This window comes from Acinonyx jubatus, chromosome C1, assembly GCF_027475565.1.
Source record: "Acinonyx jubatus isolate Ajub_Pintada_27869175 chromosome C1, VMU_Ajub_asm_v1.0, whole genome shotgun sequence".
Taxonomy (NCBI): Eukaryota; Metazoa; Chordata; class Mammalia; order Carnivora; family Felidae; genus Acinonyx; species Acinonyx jubatus.
Genome location: NC_069381.1, coordinates 125845703 through 125872779, shown reverse-complemented (window position 1 = coordinate 125872779; position 27077 = coordinate 125845703). Strand labels below are relative to the sequence as shown.

General features: G+C 41.1%; 1 protein-coding gene across 10 annotated transcripts in view; it reads right to left on the bottom strand.

Annotated features, from left to right (window-relative positions):
* The window catches only part of THSD7B (thrombospondin type 1 domain containing 7B), a 1235876-nt gene that overhangs the window by 1103283 nt on the left and 105516 nt on the right, over positions 1 to 27077 (bottom strand). For all 10 annotated transcript variants that reach the window (XM_053214974.1, XM_053214976.1, XM_053214972.1 and 7 more), the window contains one exon: positions 8063 to 8159. The gene's annotated coding sequence lies outside the window, so the exon portion shown is untranslated. The remainder of the gene's footprint in view (positions 1 to 8062; positions 8160 to 27077) is intronic.

Here is a 27077-nt window from a genome sequence, read left to right as displayed (position 1 = left end):
AATTCAAGTAATTGCAATGTACAAAATATCTAGCACACAGATAGAAGCGTAATAAATAAAAGACATTCTTGGAGTGCCTGGGTGGCTCAGTCAGTTAAGTGTCTGACTCTTGGTTTTAGCTCAGGCCATGATCTAATGGTTCATGAGTTTGAGCCCCATGTCAGTTTCCATGCTGCTGGTGTGGAGCCTATTTGGGATTCTCCCTCTCTCCCTCTCTCCTTCTCTTCTCCTCCCCTGCTCACTTGCTGTCTCTCTCCCTCTCTCAAAATAAATATACTTAAAAAATACATATTCCTTTTCTTTTTCCACCCCTTCTTCTAAGAAGTCTTTCCAGATCTCCTGAACCAAAGCTCCAGGTACCCCAATTGCTACAGCTTCTATCTTACCTCTTTCCTTCCTTCCCCTCCAACTCCACAGGTGTTTATCTACCCCTGATACGTTTTGTGTGGTTGATGTATGTTTTTCATTGTCTCCATTTACTGGTACTTACTATGAATCAGCTACTGTTATGACACTTAATCCTCATGACCACAATCACCCCGTGAGAAACATGACATGCTTGTTTTATAACTGATGAAATGAGGCTCAGAGAAGGGATACAAACATGTCCATGATTTTTTAAGGTGAATTAAGAGCAAGGAATTCTAGGCCAATGTGGCTCCAATGGCTAGGCTCTTAGCTACTTCATTACACTGCCCATCCAAGAAGTAATTTATATATGTGTATCTGTATGTCTCTTCCAACAGACCAAATTGTTCAAAAAAAACAGAGCCATTGTTTTCTAAGGGAAGGTAGGTAATGCAAGAACTGAATAGTTGCCTATTCTAAGCCATCACTGACAACACACACTTTTGTTTGCCCATTGTGCAAGCCTTCTTGACGCCTGGGATACACAAAAAGGCATAAGACTCTGTTCTTGCTCTCAAGAGACTCAAAACCAGATGTAGAAATAGGATCTCTGCACAGAAAGCAATATGAGATAGCATATCTTATTTCTCCAGGGAGAATTGCCAAATCCAAGTGCCATAGGAGATCAGAGGAAGAAGGTCATCAAGAGCTGAAGTGAGACGAGCAGAGGTGAGGGAAACACTGCAGGCCCATGGAGATTAAGCAGAACTTTAGGAGGAAGGTCCTGTGTGCACGGGGGAGGGGGAGGTGATGTTGAGGGAAGGAGGTGGCAAGATTGGGGGCAACACAGAACAGAGAAGGTGCCAAAGATAAAGCCGGATAATTAAAGTGGTAAGAACAGATTCTAATCAGTAATATCCTATTGGAATAGGCAAAAGAGTCTAGCATGAACTGAACTCAACTTTAATTATACAAAAATGACTGGGCATTTGAAAGGAAGGGTGAAGGAATAGGGAGGGAACAAATGGGGGCCAGTAGAGTCCAGAAATGAAAAATGACAAAAGGCAGGAAGTGGTTGGTCCATGTGAAACCCATCTGGGTTTGCTATCTGGTGCTCATTAAAGTCAGGCTCCTAGGGGCGCCTGGGTGGCGCAGTCGGTTGAGCGTCCGACTTCAGCCAGGTCACGATCTCGCGGTCCGTGAGTTCGAGCCCCGCATCAGGCTCTGGGCTGATGGCTCAGAGCCTGGAGCCTGTTTCCAATTCTGTGTCTCCCTCTCTCTGCCCCTCCCCCGTTCATGCTCTGTCTCTCTCTGTCCCCAAAAAAATAAATAAACGTTGAAAAAAAAAATTTTTTTTAAATTGTTAAAAAAAAAAAGTCAGACTCCTAGCCTCCCACTGAGACTGAGAAACAGGGACCCTATCTTCAGGTGTTGACTGTTAGAGTAAATTCTTTTACCATCCTTGAGTTTTCTCAGGCAAGCACTTTAAGGGGGCTAGGGTCATCCTAGGTATGCAATCTTAAGTTGTTAGAAACTATGCTAGTGTTTGTTCAAGTCTTTATAGACCAAGGATGAGGCCTAGTGGAGAAGAGGGCTCAGAGGAACCTGGCTGCCATTTGGTCAAGGACAGCCACTGTCAGGAGGCAGCTTTTAGCCAGCTGGCCTGGAACTGACAGAGTTCTCTACATAGAAGACTAGATTGAAATGAGAGGTAGAAAACCAGGCTGATGATTTTGAACTCTTGTAAGCACCAGCCCTCAGTTGTCCAAGACTGAGTGAGGGGTTTCCCAGCATGAGAAACAATTGGAATTAAAATGGAAAAAAAATGGGAAAAATCAGGCAAAAACTTGGAGGCATGAGGCACCTGGGATGAATTATTGAGCAGGAAGGCTTTGTAAGAATTAGTGGTTTCAGGTGATTCCTCCTGCTGTACAACATTAAAGACCCCAAGCCTCACTGGCCATTTAGAGGATCACATTGTGTGGTGTCACTGTGCGATGGGCATACTAGTTCTGGCCATCTTCATCAATGTTCTAAAGCTTCTGAGCCAAGACCAGGTCTGCCTCCGTTGCTTTGAGGACCTCAAACACACAGCATTGTGCTTTGTGAATTATCTGAGAAGGTAGGACCACTCACTGCTAGATCTGCATTTAAAGCACATGGAGTGATTTGACTTCAGAGAAGGACCGGGTTGGAATACTCTCCCCACCAGTATCTAGCCATGTGAGTCTGTACATCTTTACCTTCATTAAGACTCAGTGTCCTCATCTGTAAATAGAGATTAGAAACCACCTAGCTCACAGGGTTAGTGGGAGAATTAAATGATATTATGCATGAAAGGACCTTAAGGATATATTACAGGGTGCCTGTAATATATCAAACATTAAGTGAATAGCACCTATTGTTGTAATTGTGGTAGTTGTTTTTGTTGTTAAGCACGGAAAAGAAGCATGAGTTTATTCATAGTGTTTAAAGGTCAACATCCTGAAACATTTCCGCAGGGTTAGATTTTCAGGTGAAATAAACAAACATGAGGAATCTGTCACATAAATAGAAGCTGACCCTGGGTCCCTTAGACTTATGTAATGGCCACTCGGAGACTTCTGGAAAAACAAAGTAGACTCGTGAAAGATGCTTGTATTGCCCTGAGTGCCATCCATCAGACGGAAAGACTTAACCCCAGATTTTATTTTCTGTGTTAAGGGAAGACCACAAGAGGGGGAACAAAATTCAATTAACAAAAGCATAATTGATTTCAGAAATCCATGAACACAGAGCATCATTCTCGCTCCTCAAGTAAAACACTATCAGCATCAAGTGTGGTTAACACAGAGTCAAACATTTATTTATTAATTTTTTAAAAATATGCTCTTTTAAAGCCTTGGGAGCAAAGTACAATCAAATCACTCTGTAAAATATTGACACTAGATTAGTGCTGAAGTGATGAACAAAATCCAAATAAGCAGTGCAGCAAGGCACCTGTCAAGGCCCCGCCAATCCCAGGAGGGGTGGTATGAGCCTCTGGTTCAAGATCCTTTAAAACACCAGAGCGTGGCCCGAAACAGCAGTCCTGTCACTATCCTGACCACATGGGCACCTCCATGTGACCCATGGGCCTTCTCCTGGACTCACAGCCCTGAATAAATCCTGGCTTCATCACTGGCAAGTTCTAGTACCAGACGTGACCTCTCTAAAGCCTCAGTTTTCTCAGCTGTGCAATGGGGAGGAAAAGATTTACTGTGCAGAATTTTTTTTGAAGATTAAGAGGAAATGCATGCAAAGTCCTTAGTTCAGTGCCTGGCACACAGTGAGCACCCAACAATTTTCTCCTCTTTGTCCTCTGAAACTCTTAGTCCCCTGACTCTTCCAGACTGCCAACTCACACCCCTTCCCATAACATTACAGTGCTGGTTTAGCAATTATATCTCATTGCATCCGTATCCATTTTTCCAACCTAACAACAAGGTAAATTCTTTAAAGCCAGAGATGGTTGATTATTTAATAAGCATATAGCATGTATGTACCAATATCAGCTCTAAATCTTTACAAACATTGACTTAAGTTCTCATAACAACCCAATGAGGCTTTTAATATGATTCCTGTTTCAAAGATGAGGAAACTGAGGCACAGAGCAATTCAGTAACTTGCAGAGGTGGCAGCCTGTCAGCTGCTGTGCTGAGACTTGAATTCTGAACTCATGAGAGCTGGCTCCAGAGACCATGCTCTTCACCACCAGACCCCCTGTACTCTAGACTTCTGTGCCCACAACCCCTCCCACACGGAAGGTCCTTAACAAAGACCTGTCAATACAAAGATGGTTTAGTCAACAAGTATCACTTTCAACATGAGGAAACTGAAAAACAACGAGGCTGCATAGTTTGCCCTGGGTCAAAAGGACAACTGGGAAGTTGATTATGGCCCAAAGTGTCACACCCCCAGTGGCTTGCTCCTCTGGCCACACCATCTGGATGGTCTTTTGAGGGAGGACTTGCACACTGATGGAAGGATAGGAAGAGAAGACCTTTGATCAGACCTCTGTTCACAATCCCACACCACGGGTAGGTGAGGTCCACATTTCCTCACCCCATGACCTCACCCACCATGTCCCAAAAGCAATCCTCACACTTTGGGTCAGCCATTCCTACTTACTGGCTTTTACTTTCAGATATACCTGGTGTTGCGCATGTACAAGAGAGCCAGCTGAAGTGGAGGCCAGGCAAGTGAGACAGAGCAACAGAGCCCCAGCCCAGATGTCTCACAGGCTACTGCTGGCTGCAAACCTTCACCAACTTCAAACAAGCATCTCACTTACTCAAGGTTTTCCAAACCAAATTCTGCTTCTGGCGTGGTGTGGAATTTTCTTTCAATGATGATTTTACAATTTTTCACCACTCAGTAGTTTTTAAATATTTTTAACATTTATTTATTATTTTTGAGAGACAGAGACACAATGTGAGTGGGGGAGGGGCAGATAGAGAGGAACACACAGAATCCAAAGCAGGTTCCAGGTTCTGAGCTGTCAGCACGGAGCCTGATGTGCAGCTTAAACCCATGAACTGCGAGATCATGACTTGAGCCGAATTTGGACACTTAACCAACTAAGCCACCCAGGCGCCCTGTAGTTTTTAAAAAAACTCAAGAGAATAAGGGGCACCTGGGTGTCTCTATTGGTTAAGCATGCAACTCTTTTTTGTTGTTGTTGTTTTTATTTTGTTTTTATGTTTATTTATTTTTGAGAGAGATGGAGACAGAACGAGAGTGGGTTAGGGGTAGAGAGAGGGAGACACAGAATCCGAAGCAGACTCCAGGCTCCAAGCTGTCAGCACAGAGCCCAACGAGGGGCTTGAACCCACGAGCTGTGAGATCATGACCTGAGCTGAAGTCAGACGATCAACCAACTGAGCCACCCAGGCACCCCAAGCATCCAACTCTTGATTTTAGCTCAGGTCATGAACTCTCAGTTCATGGGAATGAGTCCCACGTCAGGCTCTGTGCTGACAGTGTAGAGTCTGCTTGGGATTTTCTCTCTGCCTCTCTTTCTCTCTCTCTCTCTCTCTCAAAATAAATAAATAAACTTAAAAAAAAATAAAAACTCAAGAGAAAAAGTCCCTAATTTTAACCATTTAAAGTCTATCAATATGTTACCTTGTGATCCCAAGAAAACTCACTATTGTATACGTAGCAATGTGGGCATAGTCTTAGGATTCAGAGCCCTGGGTTCAAATCTCGACCCCTGAAGTTGGTAGATGTGGGGTACTAGGCTTTGTGCCTCAAGTCCCTCAGATTTAAAAGGGTAATAATCACAGTATCTACCTCATAGGCTTGTTTTGAGGATTAAATGAATTTATGTGCATGTGTGTGTATACACACACATGCACATAAATACACATATATATGTATTGTCTATACAATATGTATACATAGACATACCTATACTTGTATAACTATATGCATAGCTATACATGTAGTTACAGGTTGAACTGTGCTGCTGCAAAATTCACACACTGAAGTCCTAACCCCCAGGACCCCAGAATGTGAACTTACTGGGAGAATGGGTTTTTACAGAGGTGATCAAATTAAAATGGAGTCATTAGGATGGGCTCTTGTCCTGTATGACTTATAAGAAGAAGAAATTTGGACACAGACATGTAGAGACATGTGAAGACACAGGGAGAAGACAGCCATCTACATGCCAAGGAGGGAAGCCTGGAACAGATTCTCCCACAGCCCTTAGAAGGAATCAACCCTGTCATCACCTTGGTTCAGACTTCTGGCCTTTAAACTGTGAGAAAATAAGTTTCTGTTGTTAAACCACCCAAATTTGTGGTCCTTTGTGATAGTAGTCCTAGAAAACGTGTGTGTGTGTGTGTGTGTGTGTGTGTGTAGAGAGGCATCACCTCTCAAAAAGGTACCCAGAACATGTAAGTAGTAGTACTTAAATAATTAACTATTAATAGTAGTACATATGTTATTAATCAGCAAGTACATAGCTTTACACAACACTTTTTAAAAATGAAGACCTGTGGAATAAAAAGTGGCACAAGAGGAAATCTAGGGTGTCTGTAGTCTGCACGTACTCCACCGAAACACCAGGCCAGCCAGGTTCATCTCCTCGGATCTAGACCCAACCACAAGAGCCGCGCCATAACCAGAAATAATGGAGCCTCTCTACAGCTTGTTCTAAGTCCTGCTTTTCCCTGGCTATTATAAGTCAAACGAGAACTTGTATCATCATTGATTTAATGTTGAAACAAACACTTCCTACTCTTCTTCTTTCCAGCTTCCAAATGAGTTTAATGAGAATGTATTCTGTTACACAAAGGCAAGCTACCAAAAACAGTTACATTTTATAGCTAATTATCTGCAAATTCATCCCAGTATTGTGCAACCAAATCACAGTGGGCATGATTGGGATTTGGGGAAGTGAGGCTAATGTAAGATTGGAACTGCTATCAATAACCCCTTACTGCATATTTTGTGTTAACCAAAACAGTCTCATTGTCCCTCACTGACTGTTCATAAGTAAATTACAAACTTGAACTCCTGATGTAATATAGATTTTTACTAGTATGAATTCCTGATTCAAATCTGTGTCTGAATTAGAGAACAACAGAAGATTATGTTTGAAAAAGAGGGAGATTGTGGTGGTTAACTTTATGTCACCTTGACTAGGCTATAAGGTGCCCAGGTATTTGGTTGAACATTATTCTGGGTGTGTCTGTGAGGGTGTTCCTAGATAAGATTAGCATTCGAATCATTAGATTAAGTAAAACAGAACACCCTCTCCAGTGTGGGTGAGCCTCATCCAATCCCAGTGGGGGCATGAATAGAACAGAAAGGGCTGAGTAAAAGAGAATCCTCTCTCTCCCTCTCTGACCATCACCAGAGCTGGGACATAAATCTCCTGCCTTCAAACTTGGGCTGGAACTCACACCATGAGCTCTCCTGGCTCTCAGGCCTCAAACTCAAACCCCAACTACACCACCAGCTCTTCTGGGTCTCCAGCATGCTGATTGCAGATCTGGGACTTGTCAGCCTCCATAATCACATGAGCCATTCCTTATAATAAATTTGACAGAGGTAGAGATGGGACAGGAGGGGAGGGAGGACCAAGGGAGGAAGGGAGAGGGAGGGAGACAGAAAGGGAGAGGGAGGTCTCCTGTTGGTTCTGTTTCTCTGAAGGACTTTGACTACTAATGTAGGAGCTGTCCTGTTACTAGTTAATATTGCCCATATCATGCTCTTTGGCAAAAACTGTTTTTTGAATTTCATTCAAATAAGCTTTGCCACCTGTAAGCATCACAGCAGTATTCCTTTCTGATGAGTAAAAATGATGGCCAGGAAGCTCAGACACAAGGTTCTGTTGAGCCACAGCAACAGCATAGACCCATACGTCTGGTATCTTTGCTTCCTCTTCATCCTTAGGGCCACATTATAATTGCTAAACTGGTTTACTAATTGCATTGCACACACGAAATTGTTTTTTGGAAAAGAATAAGCATAGTCAATAAATAATTTTGGTTAACCTACAATCCAAATTTCATCTGTGTCTACCTTTATATGATAATGGTCAAGTACTTTCCATGAAAGAAACAAGTGAACAATGTTTGGCTTTTCTTTCCCCCTCTTTTCTCTGTTCCACCAGTAGATAGGTATTTCCTCCAAACAACAAGTGAATAACATTAAAAAGTATGATTTGAAAATATTGTATCACCTGACAGTTTCTGAAGCATCACCATGTTCTCTATAATTATTTTTAACTGTAGGCTCAACAGGCAGATATATTGGCTTATCTCTTGCTGCCCAGGTTCCTGAAAGACAAAACATAGCAATTACTGTTAAAGGAACGAATTATAAAAAATCATACATCTTTAATGAAAGGCACAGGAATAGAAATCTAGCTCAGCTGATTCCCAGTTTGAGCCTCTTCTAAGCCTATCCTGCCAGTAATTCTGGGGGGAGTAGACAGAACCTTGCACTGGGGAGTCAGGATCCCAGTGTTCAGGATCCTGGGGTTCCAGTCCTATCCCTGCCTTTAAGCTGCTAGATGACCATGGGTAAGTCAATTATTCTTTGCAGATCTGAAACATCTGTACAACTGGGAGTCTGGAATATACCATGATTAAGGCAGTTTAGCATAATGCTTAGGGTATGGGTCCTGGACCAGCCAAGGTGATCCTGGATAAGTTACTTCACTTCTTGCTTCTGTTCCTTATCTGTGAAATGGAAAGAATAACAGACTTCACTCAGAGACTTTTTATAAGATATAACCAAATTAATGCATGTAAAGTGCTCAGAGTGGTACCTTGCCCAGGACAAAGCATTCTTGAAATGTCAGCTATTATGATGATCTCCAAAGTGCCTTATCATTTAAAAATTATTCACATTGACTCTGATACCTCTGCCAAAATTCTTAGTATTCTAGGATCTCATCACTGAGATAGAAAGTGAACACAGAAAGAAAATGTTGAAATTGAAGAGTCATGTTTTTCTCCTTATACATTTATGTTAATAGGTTAAAAGCAATAGAAATTTCACAAGGAACCAACACTGCTAAAATAGCCATGTATATAATGACAATTTTATGAGGCAAATGCCTTAAAAGAAGTGGGAAGAAGATGGAAAAAGTGTCTTTCAGAGAAGGAAATAACATTCAGTAAGCAACGAGTTTCTCTTGGGTCCTCTACAAACCCATTCCATTAAGCCCTCCAATATCACTGTAAAGCAATTGGTACTATCCCCATTGTACAGATGAGGAAACTAAGGATCAAGGAAGCTAATCAGAGTTCCAAAAGCATATGGCTCTTCAAACAGAGACTCAGATGCTACCCAGACCTGACTGCAAAACTGATTTCTTCCATACCAGAGTCTGGCTCCAAAACACAGGTATTCCTTACTCAGGGTGATGGTGGGTAGGGAGAAGCTGATTTTTATAGAACAAACTCTAATTTAACTGCAACGCAAAAATTTTCTCTTTAAAAGACCCCGTGCTTCAGTTTTGGTATAAAGAAGAAAAGAAAAAAATAAAATCTGCAAAATATTACATCATTGCCTAATTTCTTAATATCAGCAACAGGAAAGAACAGTTGTCAAGTTAAAGATTGAGGTGGAATAGATCATTGGAATGCAATGGAAAAGAATTTGACATCAATGAGCATAAAAAGTACTTCTTAGGGAATGTAGTCAATGGTAATTATAATAGCACCATGTGGTGACAGATGGTAGCTACAATTGCAGAGAGCACATCATAATGTATAGACTTGTGGAATCACTATGCCGTACACCTAAAACTAATGTAACACTATATGCCAACTATATCTCAATTAAAATAAAATTAGGTCAGATGACCTAAGTTTCAGTCCTACTTTTGACACTTATAAGCAGAGTACAGTAACGACCTCAGAGTTGAATAAAGAAAGGTCTTCTTCATAATCTATGAGGTTGGAGTAAAAGATGAGAAAGACTCCAGTTTCTGCAGTGATCATTCTAATTATTTGGTTTTGTCTTCAGAAAGAGTGTTTCTTAAGTGTCTTACAAGTTTGAACACTCAGATACAATCTGAAATAGCACCTCTACAAATTCTTTCATGACCCCTCCCATCACCAGGCACAAGTGGGAATTCACATCCACTCCCAGATTTGGGTGTCATAATTCCATATGCATCTACAAGACTTGACTGCATGTATGTCTTCTGATATGAGGTGGCAAAGCCCAGGAAGCAGACACAACCCCCTTTATTATCCTTGTATCCCCTACACCTGGAATTGCAGTGTGCTGAGTTAAATGCTCAGTAAAGAATTGTTGACTGAGTGAGATAAATCTTGGAATTCAATTCATCTGTGCCTGGATAGAGAGCCAGCCACATAATTTTGCCCGGAGCAAAATGCAAATTCAGGGCCCTTTGTTTAAAAAGCTAAGGGAAAGAAGTGATGTTAAAGGTGCTTTTTCCATTGTGGTCTCTCCCTTCACTTGTCATGGTGTCTTTTATTTGTCATTTCATGTTACTCTAAATAAAGAAAAATTAGGGGCGCCTGGGTGGCTCAGTCGGTTGGTTGAGCTTCCGACTTCGGCTCAGGTCACGATCTCACCGACTGTGAGTTCGAGCCCTGTGTCGGGCTCTGTGCTGACAGCTCAGAGCCTGGAGCCTGCTTCGGATTCTGTGTCTCCCTCTCTCTCTAACCCTCCCCCACTCATGCTCTGTCTCTCTCTGTCTCAAAAATAAAATAAAACATTAAAAAAATAAAATAAAGAAAAATTAAACATTTAAGTTATTCGCAAGAATAGTGTTCATCTTTTTTTATATAATTTTAATTTTTTTAATGTTTATTTTGGAGAGAGAGCGTGAGTAGGAGAGGGACAGAGAAAGAAGGAGACACAGAATCCAAAGCAGGCTCCAGGCTCTGAGCTGTCAGCACAGAGCCGGACACGGGGCTTGAACCTAGGAACCGTGAGATCATGACCTGAGCCAAAGTCAGATGCTTAACCAACTGAGCCACCCAGGTGCCCCAGAATGTTATTCATCTTTATACTGTATAATGTTAGCTTTAAATGCAACCATAAGAGACTTCATAGGTCATATGCCCATGAAGTCAGCCCAGTTTGAGTATAGTTCAAACAAATTAAGGGATAAATGACAAAATTCAAGTTACCACCTAGCATGAGCTTACACAACAGTAGCAAGCAAAGTCAAGAAAATCTGCCTGTGATAGGCAGAAGGCATTGTGGAATAGCTTTCTTCAACTTCTAACAACACTGAGAAAACCTTCCATTTAACTGTCTGCAAACCCTATTTACTCCCATGGAGATGAAGTCCTTCATAGTACATTAAATGTTCAAATAAGCAAAGTTTCTATCTTCTTTGGAAAAAAGAGGAAGAGAATAGAGAAAATATGCCATTAATATAAAGAACTATGGATGGAGAAAATTTTATTTACTCATATTCCATTCTACCTTCATGCATGCAAGAAGCTGGCAAGATATTATATCATAATTATGGACTTCCCTAGCAGCCTGAGTATCAATGGCTCCTATTGTTCTAAGGTTTTCACAAGCCCATGAGCTCCCAGATTGCATCTTGAAGAAAAAGAGCAGGCGCTAATTACATTGCATATTTATTCTTCCCCCACACCACCATTACCCACATAATTCCCTGTGGGTTCTAATTAGCTCAATCAGGGCTGGGGCAGGGGGGATACAATTTTAAGCAATTTCAAATAAATATGGGGTTTGCTACCACCACAAAATTTGGCAAAATTCTAACCTTACCCAAATACACTTTATCTCCCATATTCTGAAGAAACCGGATAGCTTTTTGTTGTGCTTAGACTTAATCAAGGATAATAGCTCTTAAATAATATCAACCTAGGTGGCTTGCAGTTTGGTGTTTTCTTGGAAGTGGAACCAGGAAAAAAAATCCAATTTAAACATAATTTTTGTTGGGCTCTTAAGTGATAACTGTGAAGATAACATCCAATAACTCTTCCGTGGTCCCTTTCTTCTTCCACTTTATAATCTGAATTACCCAGAATCCTTATCTTTTAATCCTGTGCAAAGGGTAATAAATGGTGCTTAGGAAAAGGATTTTCCTGAAGGGTCAGTCATACTCTGGGAGAAGGAGCTTAATTAATCCAGGTTCTAATCATTTTTATTTAACGTTTAGAGAAATATTCTTCTTGTTTTTCCATACTCAAAGCACCTAAAACTTCTCTTAACATAAACAAGAGCAGTGTAAGAGCCTCTCCTTTTCCCTGTCACCTCATTATTAATTCATCTGGCTTGAGAATCTCAGTTCTAATCAGGGAGATGGCTCCTGCGGCTACACTACACCATCAGCTTGGTGCCAAAATGGCCTCATGCAATCACCCTTCTCAAATCCACCGAGGACTCTTGATGAAGAAAAGCATTTGGAAGGCAACACCATACGCGGAGACCCAGTTCTCAGGGTCCAATGGCTGGAGCTTGGAGGTTCATACCCTCTGTCTTTTCACGAGCATCCAGTCTCGATCTTGAGGAAGATCAGGCCAAACAGGAGAGGGAGACCTAAAGAGACCTCCAGAGAGGACCTGAGTAGGCAACCTAGACCAGAGCCAAGCCTGGCCACTCAAGGACTGAATGCAGTCCCCCAAAACACTTTGTTTTTCCCACCTTCCTCCCTCTGTCTCAATACATAGTCTTGTAGTGGTGGCCAACATGTAAATAGAAGTATTCACATAAAACTCCATAAACAGGAGGCCTGTATTCTGGACCTGTTAAAACTGGTAAGTGCTGAGGTAAAGCAGCCATATTTCCACAAGACACATGCTTCTTGTTCTCTGTCATTCCTACCCCACCAGGCTAGTTCATCCTTTAACCTGCCTACCTCCTACAGATACCTGAATTTGTTCCCCTAAATCCAGAACTCAGGGTTGTTCACATGGGCCTTTTCTCCAAGTACCTCCAGATGGTGGTTGGCCTGGACCAAAATGCCAGAGAGGCAATCAGCCCATTAAGAGAGAAAAAGATACAAAGCAAAAGCTTCACCCAAATGGTTTTATTTCTAGAAACTGAAATAGAGGAACGATCAGGTATCATCACTCCTTCATTCAATACGTATTTACTGAGCACCCACCATGTGCTTGGTACAGTTTGAGGAGCTAGAGATGCAATAGTAACAGGAATACATCCCTGTCCTTACCAAGCTTCCCTTCTCTTGTGGGACAGGCAATAACTAGAAAAATAAATATGTATCCCATTCGGCAAAGGTGCTGAGGGACTAAATATACAAAAGGCTGATGGCCAGGTTATATATAAAAATAGAATTCTGACCTGCAACCTGCAGCCACCTGCCCAGGAAACCAACCCAGGAAGCCACCCTTCTGTAAGGCAGACTTGTACGAAGTCACACCACAATCTCTAGCGATAGTCCAGGAATCCAAACAATAACCCTTGTAACAATCGGTCAAGACTTGATTAATAACTGGCAGCTTCCCTAACTTTTACCCTTGCTCCCAAATTAGGACCAACCAGGGAAAACCAAAAATATACCCCTGACCAATCACATAGAAGGCCCTACTTCTAGTTAGCCAATCTACAATAAGCCCTAGGACAATAAGCCTCCAGTGAGACCCTTTTTCCACTATGATGCTTTCCCACTCCTATGCCTGCCTTTGAGTCTCTGCCAAATGCAAAGGATGGTGGCTGACTTTCTTACTATAGAAAGCTCTAAATAAGTAGCCTTTTCTTGGTCTCATTTGGGTGGTCTTAGATTATTTCCACAGGGCTTTAAAGTAAAAAAAAACAAAAAAAAAAAAAGCAAAGGGACAGAGTAATGAGCAGATGGGGAGGTTAGGAAGGAGGGAACACCGGAGCCAAGTCCTAAGAAGACAGAAAGAGGGAATGAGGGAGCCATATAACTCTGGTGGAAAAACTTTCCAAGCAGAAGAAACAGCAACACAAGGACAGTGGAGAAAAAAGACTGGCATGTTCCCAAATCATCAAGCAGAATAAAGGAGAAAAAGACAGCTAGGAAAACAAATCAGCCAGGTAGCTGCCAGCAAGATGCCCAGCTACATGGGGCTCGTTGGTCATGGACCGGTCTCTGGCTTGCCTACTCTGTGGAAAAGAAAGGCTTTCTGAGGTTCTAGGCAGGACAGTAACATGCCCAAGATACACACTCAGCCTGCTGCATGGAGAATGGAGGGCAAGGATAGAGGCAGAAGAGTGGTTACAAGGCAATTACAATGGTCCACATGAGAGATAATGGCCACCAGGCCTAGTGGGGAGGAAAGGAGGTGGCAAGAGGCCACCAGATTTGGGATATAAATATTGCTGGGGTGTTGAATGTGAGGCAATAAGGAAGGTAAGGAATCACAGATGGCTCTTATTCCATGCTCCTCCTATTTTCCAGTCCAAATTATTAACTCCTCCTGCCTCTACACCCCAACTCCCACCACCCCTCTCTCCAAAGCCACTTGCCTAGTAGCAGTACAAATAGATATACACTCATGTAGCTGACAGTGCCCAAGCATGTGACTCATGAGCTTCTGAAAAGAAAACAACAGGAGCCGTAGCAGCCAAGCCAGGATGGTCTTTGTGAGGGAATTTGGAGGGCCCCTTATCTAAAATGCTCCACCCAAGTCAGGAAACCTCCAAGTCTCCCAAAGTACTTTCCTTCTGAGAGCCCAAAGCTCTTCTCTCGGTTTCTCAGTCAGCTTCACTACCCTTTCCTGGTGGGTCCAGTACCTTCTGACCAATGTTGTTGGTGCTCAACCCTCCACTCCTCTCATCATGTCTGTACAAGCCAGCTTGATTTCCAGCCATCTTTCCAGACTAGAGGAGCCTAGGAATGAAAGCCTTCCTGCAGCCCCCACCCACACCCACCCCACAACCCACCCCAATGTCTAGTAGTCATGCAATGTACACACTCCAGCTTTCTCACCCCTTAGCCGGGGTAGTTTTGAGGTATGTGCTGTATATCATTTTCCAAAGTGGCCCACTGTGGTGGGCAGCCTAAATGAGGAATAAGATCAGATCACACTAACTATATCACATACACCTTTGTTATAAATGCTATGCTTGAGTTTACATACTAGGTATGTGTACCTAGGGGTAAGTTCATAATTAACTGCTCCCTTTACCCTTTCCATAACGCCTGGGTTTTGTTAGAGAACCATGCCACATCCAGGTTGAGCCCCACCTGATCCTCCTTGAAAATCATCAACATGCAGTATTGAGACACAAGGAAAGGGGCTGTGAGTGAAAGTGAGCAAGTTGAGTCTCCACTGATGGAGCCCTAACAATGCCAAGGGTCTCAGGCAGGCAACCAGCACATGTGCATGCTACCCTTCTGTGCCGCTCAAATCACCTTCCAGTTCTGTTGTATCTACCTAATATTTAAACATCAAATTGTGGCTTAAGTGTCTTTCTCTACCACTAGCAGAGAACCCCAAAGATTGAGGACCTTTCCTTTTTTTTTTTTTTTTTTTTTTTTACCATTTTTCACATTCATCATTTAAGATCAGAAGTTTTTAAACTTCTTTAGCAGCATGTAGGGGCTGCATAGGGGCCTCCAAAGAGGTATGTCCAGTCCACATCCTAATCCACAGAACGCATGAATGTGACCTGATTTGGAAAGAAACTTTACTAAAGAGTCCTTTCAGCTATTAAGTTAATTAATTATGTTAAACTGATCTTTTATTAATGTATAGATTTTGAAATCAAGAGACTATCCTGGATTATCCCTATAAGCCCTAAATGTCATCTCAAGTGTCCTTATAAAGAGAGGCAGAAAGAGACTGGAAACACATTCACAGATAATGTGGTGAGAAGATGAAGCAGAGAAAGGTGCTGCCACAAGCCAAGGAATGCCAAAGGCAGCCAGAAATCAGGGAAGACCAGGAACACGTAGGGGCTAAGGGAAGGCTGCCCCAAAATGTGCCACTCAGGGATACTGATTATTGTTTTTAAAAAGCTCCTTGACAAACAGCCAGTGCAAGGACACCCAGCCTTTCCTCTGTCCCCCTGAAAGCAGGAAGCAAATCTCCCATATGAAAAATATCCTCCCTATACCAAAGTAAAAAGACATCTTATCACCAGAGAGAACTTTAAAGCCACGAAAGCTATAAAAACAAACCTTGTCACTTTTTACTGATCTTCTACCTCAGTCCAAATTCCACATAGAATCCCTTACTAATTAAAGGGGCACCTGGGTGGCTCAGTCAGTTAAGGGTCCGATTCTTGATTTCTGCTCAGGTGATGATCTCACAGTTCATAGGAACGAGCCCCGCATCGGGCTCCACACAGACAGCATGAGGCCTGCTTGAGATATTCTCTCTCTCTCTCTCTCCCTCAGCCTCTCTCAAAATAAATAAACATTTAAAAAAAAAAAAAAAACTCCTTACTGGGATGCCTGAATGGCTGAGTCAGATAAGCACCTGACTTCGGCTCAGGTCATGATCTTGCAGGTCATGAGTTTGAGCCCCACATCGGACTCCATGCTGACAGCTCAGATCCTGGAGCCTGCTTTGGATTCTGTGTCTCCCTCTCTCTCTGCTCCTCCCCAATTTGCCCTCTGTCTCTCTCTGTCTCTCAAAAATGAATAAACGTTAAAAAAAAATTTTTTTGGAGGAAAAGGGAGGAGCCATGATGGCAGAACAGCATGGAAGTTTTTTGTGTGTCTTGGGTCCATGAAATACAGCCAGACCAACACTAAACCATCCTGTACACCTAGAAAACTCATCTAAGGATTAACACAACAATCTGGACAACCTGAACCACAGAATTTAGCAGATACGCAGCATGGAGAAGTGAACTTGGGGAGAGAGAAGCCGCAGAGAGCAGGGAGGTGCTTTTGCGTGTAGAGAGAGGACGGAGACGGCGGCGGGGTGGAGGGGGGGAGACAGGAAAAGCACCCGCCAAAAGCAGCTGGAGAGAAAGTGGGAAAGTGGAAACAGCCACAGGGACTGAACTAAAAAGGGAGAAAGGAAAAAGGAGAGGATTTAAATTCCATTAAGACTCTATAAACGGGGGGGGGGGGGGGGTGCAGAGTCTGAAACTCTGCAGCTTGATACCTGGCAGTGCTCCGGTGAGAAGGGCAAATCCCCAGGAGCAGAGTGAAGTCCAGAGGTTTTTGGGCCACATGTGGAGAGTTGGATCCCCTGCTGGGAGGACACCTGGTAGAAGCTGTGTGACTCCCCCAAAGGCAAAGGCCCCAGTGGACCTGGGAGAACAACCACATTCACTGGTGCTGGAACAAGGTCACTGGGGGTGAAGCGTGGTGCCAGATGTGTGTTGTGATTTGCCATAATCCCTGAAGCGCTGGTGCTACACGATTACGTGAACTTTCTCTGGGGCAGGCTGGCACCTGGCCACAGTCTCTGGGCATCAGCAGCAGCACGGTCCTGTGAATATTCCTGGTGCAGCAGGCACCTGGCCATTGCTCGGTGAGACCCTCCCACAGAGGGGCAGAATGGGTCAAAGCCGCAGTCCCTCAGAAATAAGGGACTCGGAAAAACACCCACATCTGAGATAAAACTCAGGAGGGAGGTTCGTCCTGGGACTTGGTCACAGACAGTGTAAAAGTGGGGACGGAAGCTGAAGACGAAGGACAGATGCGCAATTGCTGATCGAGGAGAACAGAATTCCGATAGTAGAGACTGGGTATCTGGGTGACGCCATTTTCACCGCTCCTGTGCATGCGTATATGCACCTACAAGCCCAACATCAATCCACCCCAGAAAACTAAGCAGCACCATCTAGTGGAGAACGGAGCCGTTACACTAAGCCCCACCCAACTGGGCCAACTTCGGTCTTCAGGAACACAAGTCTGTCCACCTGCTTAGTTTATGGACTACGAAGTGCTTCACAGTTTGACTTCTAGGGGAAAATGAAGTAATTTCAGTTGTATTTAAGTCTGTTCACCAGTCCATCTATTCAATTTTCTTTCTTTTTTTTTCTTTTTTCTCTTTTATATTTCTTTTCTTTTTCTTGAATACAGAAAGAGAAAAACTTTTTTATTTTCAATTTTTATTAAAAATATTTATTTAATTTTTTTCTACTATATTTTTTACTTTTGTGTAATATTTTTCAAATTCTATCTTACTTCCATCGTTTCATTTTATTCTATTTCAGTGTATTCATTTTTTCAAATTTTCAAATGATTTCCTCTTTTTTTCTTCTTTCTTTCCCCATTTTTCTCTAACCTATCAAGCCCCTTTCAACACCCAGACCAAAACACACCTAGGATCTAGCATCATTTATTCGATTTTTGGGGGTGTGTGTTTGCTTTTAATTTTTTGATTTTAATACTTTTTAATTTTTTTTAATTTTAATTTTTTTTACCTCATTAATTCCTTTTCTCCCTTAAAAATGACAAAATGAAGGAATTCACCCCAAAAGAAAGAGTAGAAAGAAATGACAGCCAGGGACTTAACCAACACAGATACCAGAAACGTCTGAACCAGAATTTAGAATCATGATAATAAGAATACTAGCTGGAGTCAAAAATAGATTAGAATCCCTTTCTGTGGAGATAAAAGAAGTAAAAGCTAGTAAGGATGAAATAAAAAATGCTGTAACTGAGCTGCAATCTCATATGGATGCCACAGCGGCAAGGATGGATGAGGCAGAACAGAAAATTAGCGATATAGAGGACAAACTTATGGAGGATAATGATGCAGAAAAAAAGAGGGAGATTAAGACAAAAGAGCATGATTTAAGAATTAGAGAAATCAGTGACTCATTAAAAAGGAACAACATCAGAATCATAGGGGTCCCAGAAGAGGAAGAGAGAGAAATAGGGGTAGAAGGGTTATGTGAGGAAATCATAGCAAAAAACTTTCCTAACCTGGGGAAAGACACAGACATCAAAATCCAAGAAGCACAGAGGACTCTCATTAGATTCAACAAAAACCAACCATAAAAAAGGCATATCATAGTCAAATTCACAAAATATTCAGGCAAGGAAAGAATCATGAAAGCAGCAAGGGCAAAAAAAATCCTTAACCTACAAGGGAAGACAGATCAGGTTTGCAGCAGACCTCTCCACAGAAACTTGACAGGCCAGAAAGGAGTGGCAGGATATATTCAATGTGCTGAATCAGAAAACTATGCAGCCAAGAATTCTTTATCCAGCAAGGCTATCATTCTAAATAGAAGGAGAGATAACAACTTTCCCAAACAAAAATTAAAGGAGGTTGTGACCACTAAACCAGCCCTGCAAGAAATTTTAAGGGGGACTCTCTGAGGGAAGAAAAGATGAAAATAAAAAAAACAATAAATAAAGACCAAAAGCAATAAAGACTAGAAAGGACCAGAGAACACCACCAGAAACTCCAACTCTACAAGCAACATAATGTCAATAAATTCCTATCTTTCAGTACTCACTCTAAACATCATTGGACTAAATGCTCCAATCAAAAGACACAGGGTAACAGAATGGATAAGAAAACCAGATCCATCTATATGCTGTTTATAAGAGACCACTTTAGACCTAAAGACACCTTCAGATTGAAAGTAAGGGGATGGAGAACCATCTATCATGCTAACAGTCAACAAAAGAAAACCAGAGTAGCCGTTCTTATATCAGACAATCTAGACTTTAAAATAAAGACTATAACAAGAGATGAAGAAGGGCATTATACCATAATTGAAGGGTCTATCTACCAAGAAGACCTAACAATTGTAAATATTTATGCACCAAATACATAAAGCAATTAATCACAAACAAAAAGAAATTTATTGACAGTAATACCATAGTAGTAGGGAACTTAAACACCCCACTTACAACAGTGGACAGATCATCTAATCAAAAAATCAACAAGGAAACAATGGCTTTGAATGACACACTGGACCAGATGGACTTAACAAATATATTCATAACATTTCATCCTAAAGCAGTGGAATATACATTCGTCTCCAGTGCACATGGAACGTTCTGCAGAATAGACCACATACTGGGACACAAATCAGCCCTCAACAAATATAAAAGGATCAAGATCAAACTGTGTGTATTTTCAGACCACAATGCTATGAAATTCGAAATCAACCACGAGAAAAAACTTGGAAAGGTAACAAATACTTGGAGACTAAAGAACAACCTACTAAAAAATGAATGGGTTAACCAAGAAGTTAAAGAGGAACTTAAATAGTTTATGGAAGCCAATGAAAATGATAACACCACAGCCCTAAACCTCTGGGATGCAGGAAAGCCGGTCATAAGAGGAAAATATATAGCAATCCAGGCCTTCCTAATGAAGGAAGAAAGATCTCAGATACACAACCTAACCTTACACCTTAAAGAGCTGGAAAAAGAACAGCAAATGAAACTCAAAACCAGCAGAAGACAGGAAATAACAAAGATTAGAGCAGAAATTAATACTATCAAAACCAAAAAACAAAAAAACAGTAGAACAGATCAATGAAACCAGAAGCTGGTTCTTTAAAAGGATTAACAAAATTAATAAACCACTAGCCAGTTTGATCAAAAAGAAAAAGGAAAGGACCCAAATAAAATCAAGAATGAAAAAGGAGAGATCACAACCAACACAGCAGAAATGAAGACAATAATAAGAGAATATTATGAACAGTTATACACCAATAAAATGGGCAATCTGGAAGAAATGGACAAATTCCTAGAAACATATGAACTACCAAAGCTGAAACAGGAAGAAATAGAAAATTTGAACAGATCCATAACCAGTAAAGAAATTGAATTAGTAATCAAAAATCTCCCAAAAAACAAGATCCCAGGGCCAGATAGCTTTCCAGGGGAATTCTACCAAACATTATAGGAAGAGTTAACACCTATTCTCTTGAAGGTGTTCCAAAAAATATAAATGGAAGAAAAACTTCCAAACTCTTCCTATGAAGCAAGCATTACCTTGATTCCAAAGCCTGACAGAGACCCCACTAAAAAGGAGAACTACAGACCAATTTCCCTGATGAACATGGATGCAAAAATCCTCAACAAGATATTAGCCAACCAGATTCAACAATACATTAAAAAAAATTATTCACCATGACCAAGTGGGATTTATACCTGGGATGCAGGGCTGGTTCAAAATCCACAGAACAATCAATGTGATTCATCACATCAGTAAGAGAAAGGGCAAGAACCATATGATCCTCTCAATAGATGCAGAGAAAGCATTTGACAAAATACAGCATCCTTTCTTGATAAAAACCCTCAAGAAAATAGTGATAGAATGATCATACCTCAAGATCATAAAAGCCATATACAAAAGACCCAACGCTAATATCAACCTGAATGGGGAAAAACTGAGAGCCTTCCCTCTAAGGTCAGGAACAAGACAGGGATGTCCACTCTAGCCACTGTTATTCAACATAGTATTGGAAGTCAGCCTCTGCAATCAGACAACACAAAGAAATAAAAGGCATCCAAATCGGCCAGGAAGAGGTTAAACTTTCACTCTTCGCAGATGACATGATACTCTATATGGAAAACCCCAAAGATTCCACCAAAAAACTGCTAGAACTGATTCATGAGTTCAGCAAAGTTTCAGGATATGAAATCAATGCACAGAAATCGGTTGCATTCCTATACACCAACAATGAAGCAACAGAAAGAGAAATCAAGGAATCGATCCCATTTACAATTGCACCAAACACCATAAAATACCTAGGAATAAATATAACCAAAGAGGTGAAAAATCTATACACTGAAAACTATAGAAAGCTTATGAAGGAAACTGAAGAAGACACAAAAAAAATGGAAAAATATTCCATGCTCCTGGATAGGAAGAACAAATATTGTTAAAATGTCAATACTACCCAAAGCAACCTACATATTCAATGCAATCCCTATCAAAATAACACCAGCATTCTTCACAGAGCTAGAACAAATAATCCTAAAATTTGTATGGAACCAGAAAAGACCCCGAATAGCCAAAGCAATCTTGAAAAAGAAAACCAAAGCAGGAGGCATCACAATCCCAGACTTCAAGCTGTATTACAAAGCTGTAATCATCAAGGCAGTATGGTACTGGCACAAGAACAGACACTCAGATCAATGGAACAGAATAGAGAACCCAGAAATGGACCCACAAACATATGGGCAACTAATCTTTGACAAAGCAAGAAAGAATATCCAATGGAATAAAGACAGTTTCTTCAGCACTGGGAACTGGGCACTGGGAAAACCAGACAGCAACATGCAGAAGAATGAACCTGGACCACTTTCTTATACCATACACAAAAATAAACTGAAAATGGATGAAAGACTTAAATGTAAGACAGGAAGCCATCAAGGAGAAAGCAGGCAAAAACCTCTTTGACCTTGGCCATAGCAACTTCTTACTCAACACATCTCCAGAGGCAAGGAAAACAAAAGCAAAAATGAACAATTAGGACCTCATCAAAATAAAAATCTTCTGCACAGCGAAGGAAACAATCAACAAAACTAAAAGGCAACAAACGGAATGGGAGAAGATATTTGCAAACGACATATCAGATAAAGGATTAGTATCAAAAATCTATAAAGAATTTATCAAACTCAACACCCAAAAAACAAATAATCCAGTGAAGAAATGGGCAAAAGACATGAATAGACACTTCTCCATAGAAGACATCCAGATGGCCAACCAACACATGAAAAAATGCTCAACATCACTCATCATCAGGGAAATACAAATCAAAACCACAATGAGATACCACCTTACACCTGTCAGAATGGCTCACATTAACAATTCCGGCAACAACAGATGTTGGCAAGGATGTGAAGAAAGAGGATCTCTTTTGCACTGCTGGTGGGAATGCAAGCTGGTGCATCCACTCTGGAAAACAGTATGGAGGTTCCTCAAAAAATCAGAACTACCCTACAACCCAGCAATTGCACTACTAGGTATTTATCCAAGGGATACAGGGGTGCTGTTTCGAAGGGACACATGCACTCCAATGTTTATAGCAGCACTATCAACAATAGCCAAAGTATGGAAAGAGCCCAAATGTCCATCGATGGATGAATGGATAAAGAAGATGTGGTAGGGGCACCTGGGTGGCTCAGTCGGTTAAGCGTCCGACTTCGGCTCAGGTCATGATCTCACGGTCCGTGAGTTCAAGCCCCGCGTCGGGCTCTGTGCTGACAGCTCAGAGCCTGGAGCCTGCTTCAGATTCTGTGTCTCCCTCTCTCTCTGACCCTCCTACATCCATGCTCTGTCTCTCTCTGTCTCAAAAAATAAACATTAAAAAAATTTTTTAAAAAAAAGATGTGGTATATGTATACAATGGAGTATTACTCAGCAATCAAAAAGAATGAAGTCTTGCCATTTGCAACTACGTGGATGGAACTAGAGGGTATTATGCTAAGAGAAATTAGACAAAGACAAATATCATATGACTTCACTCATATGAGGACTTGAAGAGACAAAACAGATAAACATAAGGGAAGGGAAACAAAAATAATACAAAAACAGGGAGGGGGGCAAGACAGAAGAGACTCTTAAATATGGAGCACAAACAGAGGGTTACGGGAGGGGTTGTGGGGGGGTGGGTTAAATGGGTAAGGGGCATTAAGGAATCTACTCCTGAAATCATTGTTGCACTATATGCTAATTTGGATGTAAATTTAAAAATGAAAGAAAGAGAAAGGAAGGAAGGAAGGAAGGAAGGAAGGAAGGAAGGAAGGAAGGAAGGAAGGAAGGAAGGAAGGAAGGAAGGAAGGAAAGAAAAGAAAAGAAAAAGAAAAAGAAAAAAAAGGACAAAAAAATCGTTTTTAATTCCTTACTAATTAAAGCTCCCAAGCATGTTTTCCTTATCTGGTCAATCTCTCACAAATGTATTGACTCTTTGTCTAAAATATACAAAAGCCACCTGCTTTGGTCATTTCTTTAGGTCTTGATTTCATTATTGGACCTCCATGTACACATAATAAACTGTGGTTTTTTTCTCCTGTTAACTTGTTTCATGCAAATTTAATCCTTAGTCCAGCTGGAAGAACTTAAAGGGTAGGGGAAGAATTCTACCTCCCCTTGAAATGGATTCTCCCCCAAAACCTCTGGAGAAAGTGTGGTGCCATGGACACCCTGATTTCAAGCTTCTGGTCTCCAGACTATAAGAAAATTAATTTCTATTCTTTGAATCCACCAAGTTCGGTACAATTTTACAGCAGCCACATGAAACTAATATAGCAGACACATTCTTTCAAATGAAACCCTACATGGCCCCCCACTGTGTCAAAAAGATCAAAGGAGAACATTTGCTGCCAAGAGGGGAGTGGTGGCCTCCCATCACAGGTCATTTTTCCCCTGCCACTCTCGCACCGACCAGGACACTGACAGCACACTCCCCTTGGCCTGGAAGCACCAAGGCAGCTCAGACAAACAGAATTTAAAAAACACTCCTCAAAACATTCATCCAGTCAGCATCCTACTGCTTTAACTCCCTGGATAGGCATCCCATCCCATAGGTCTGCCTCTCCTCTCCTTGCTTTTTCATTTAACCACCCTTTCCTTGCATGAGTGTTCTTTGGAAAAGGCGACAAAAACAGGCATGTGAGTTGAGCAACTGGCTCAGTTTCTGAGCCACAGCCTCCAGAGCATTCTCCTGTTAACAACAGTTCATTCTGATTCTCTTGTCCCTTGTTTTATTATTTTTTAATATAATTTATAGTCAAATTGGCTAACATACAGTGTGCAAAGTATGCTCTTGGTTTTTGGGGTAGATTCCCATGGTTCCTTGCTTCCATACAACACCCAGTGCTCATCCCAACGATTGCCCTTCTCAATACCCATCACCCACTTTCCCCTCTCCCCCTGACCCCCCCATCAACCCCAGTTTGTTCTCTGTATTTAAGAGTCTCTTATGGTTTGCCTCCCTCTCTCTCTGTTTGTAACTATTTTTTCCCCTTCCCTTTCCCCATGGTCTTCTGTTAAGTTTCTCAAGATCCACATATGAGTGAAAACATGTATCTGTCTTTCCTGTCCCTTGTTTTAAACTTGTAGTTGGTGTCTTTATCTCTTCCTCAGCCTCCAGTTTTGATTCGACATCCACCCCCAAGGTGTGTCTTTGGCCTGTTCTAGAACCTTCCTTTTGGTTTCATTTGATGTTTTTAAAACTCAGACCCCTGATTGTGATCCTGGAGCACACTTTTGTTTTGTGCACCCTTGAAAGCTCTCCTGTGCATAATGAGCTACCTGCTCCAGACCATACATTACTTCCCTGCAAAGTCAGCAGGTGATTCCTGCCATCCCTTCTAGGCTTTCTGAAGCCAGTAGAATTATACCTTCAAGTGCCATCCTGAGCTCATTCTATATTTTAATGCCATTCACACGCTGTGATTAATACCCAAGATGCAGAGGTAAAACCCCTTGCCTTATAAAAATTCTGTGAGTAGGGCACAGAAGTAGTACCAAAAACCAAAATGCCTCTGATTCACACGTTTTATATTATCTCTGTCATGAATGGCAGAGCCCTCTCAGGATTCAAGCAAAACCTGGGGATAAGTAGAGATGGGGGGGGGGGGGGCGGAGAGAGACGTGAGGAGGAAAACTAGAAATTCATGTCAAATAACCAACTTTGAAGTGCAACTAGTGTGCACCCTCAGTCATAATTTGAAAACCACCTGTACATTCTTCTCTGCATTTTTATCATTCACTTTCACATGGCATTGACCCAGCAGCTGCCCATGCATCCTCTCCCACCTTCTCACAAAATATAGAGGTGCCTCAACTTTCATGTTTGACTTGAAAACAGTTCATACCTCCCCACACACTGTATATTATCACTCCAAACCCCCTTTTGTATCCCAAATTCTGACTGCATTCAACAGCTTTGGACCAATCAGTTCAAGCTATCACATAGTAGTGTTACCCGAGAGTGAATTATTCTGTTTGAGTCCAGAAATGTGCAATTATCTACGTGTTTACTTTATTTTGTTATGTTATTTCATAAAATGAGAGAAAACAAAAGGTGAAAGTGCTGATACAAGTGATAAGAGGTATGAGCCATGCAAATATAATATAATTGAGAAAAAGATGAAAATGATTCAGCAGCCTAAAGACAATCTTTCACCTTAATCAGATTCTCATTGGGCTCAGGCAGGTCAATTGTGTGTTCAATTAATTGTGAAGGAAAAGAACACAATTAAGGAACATGTACCAAATATTGGCAATAAATCATAAACGATTGTGTTCAAAAGCTGAGGTATAAATAGGAATCTTAAGCCTTTTTTAGCTCTCTGGGAATGGAACTCTTACCTCCTTTATATCAAATAAGTCTATCATCTGGCTTTCCCACATTCAAGTTTTATATAAATTTTCAATATATTATGCATAAAAGGAGAGAACTGCCTGTACTTATAACCAAAAAGAGACAAAAATACTAAAGTCTTAACTGATTTCAACAACATATCAGTATCTGAAAAGAACTTACTTGTACCATAAAGTAAAGCTGAACTAAGAAACCTAACAATGGACTTCTCCCCAAGACAGAGACCACCTGAACAAAAATAGAATGACAAAGACCATGAAGACAAAACTCTCTACATATGAAACAACCTATGCACCGGGCTATTGTGGCTGTGGCATTTGTAAAAGTCAAAGACTGGAAACCCAAATGTCTTCCAGTAGGGAGCTAGCTGAACAGCCCATAACATGCAATGGAGAACCATGCAGCCATATAGCAAAGTCAACATCTCCATGAACTAAAATGGAGGGACTTCTAGAAAATATCACTAAGTTACAAAATCAAAGTGCAAAATATTATATAGTTTGACACCTTATATATAAGAAATACAGAAGGATGAGCAGATATACAGGTAGTTTTCTTATTTTTCAAATTACATAAAAATTAGCTAACAGTTGTCTATACAGGGTAGTGTTAATAAGAGAACACAGGAACTTCTCAAACTATACTTTTGTATATATTTTTTTACTTCTGAAGTATGTAAGTATTCTACATATTTAAAATTATATTAAATCAAAAATAAGCCTTGTACACAATCAGAAACAAATTAACTCACCTGCATATAAAAATGGTAACCACACAGAGAAAATCAGTATTCAAAATTTCTTTGAGCACAAAACTATGACTACACCTCTTTATGGTGTACATTCTAAAGGTAAAGAATAGCAACGAAATACTAAACTTACTCAGTGGACTTACTATGAATATTAACATTAGAATTCTAAATTTTAAACTATTTTACAGTTTCTATTTTAAGTGGGGAGATTTTCATCTAAGAATTTTATACCCAGCCAAGTTGTCTCTCAAATACAAAGGTAAAATATACTACCACA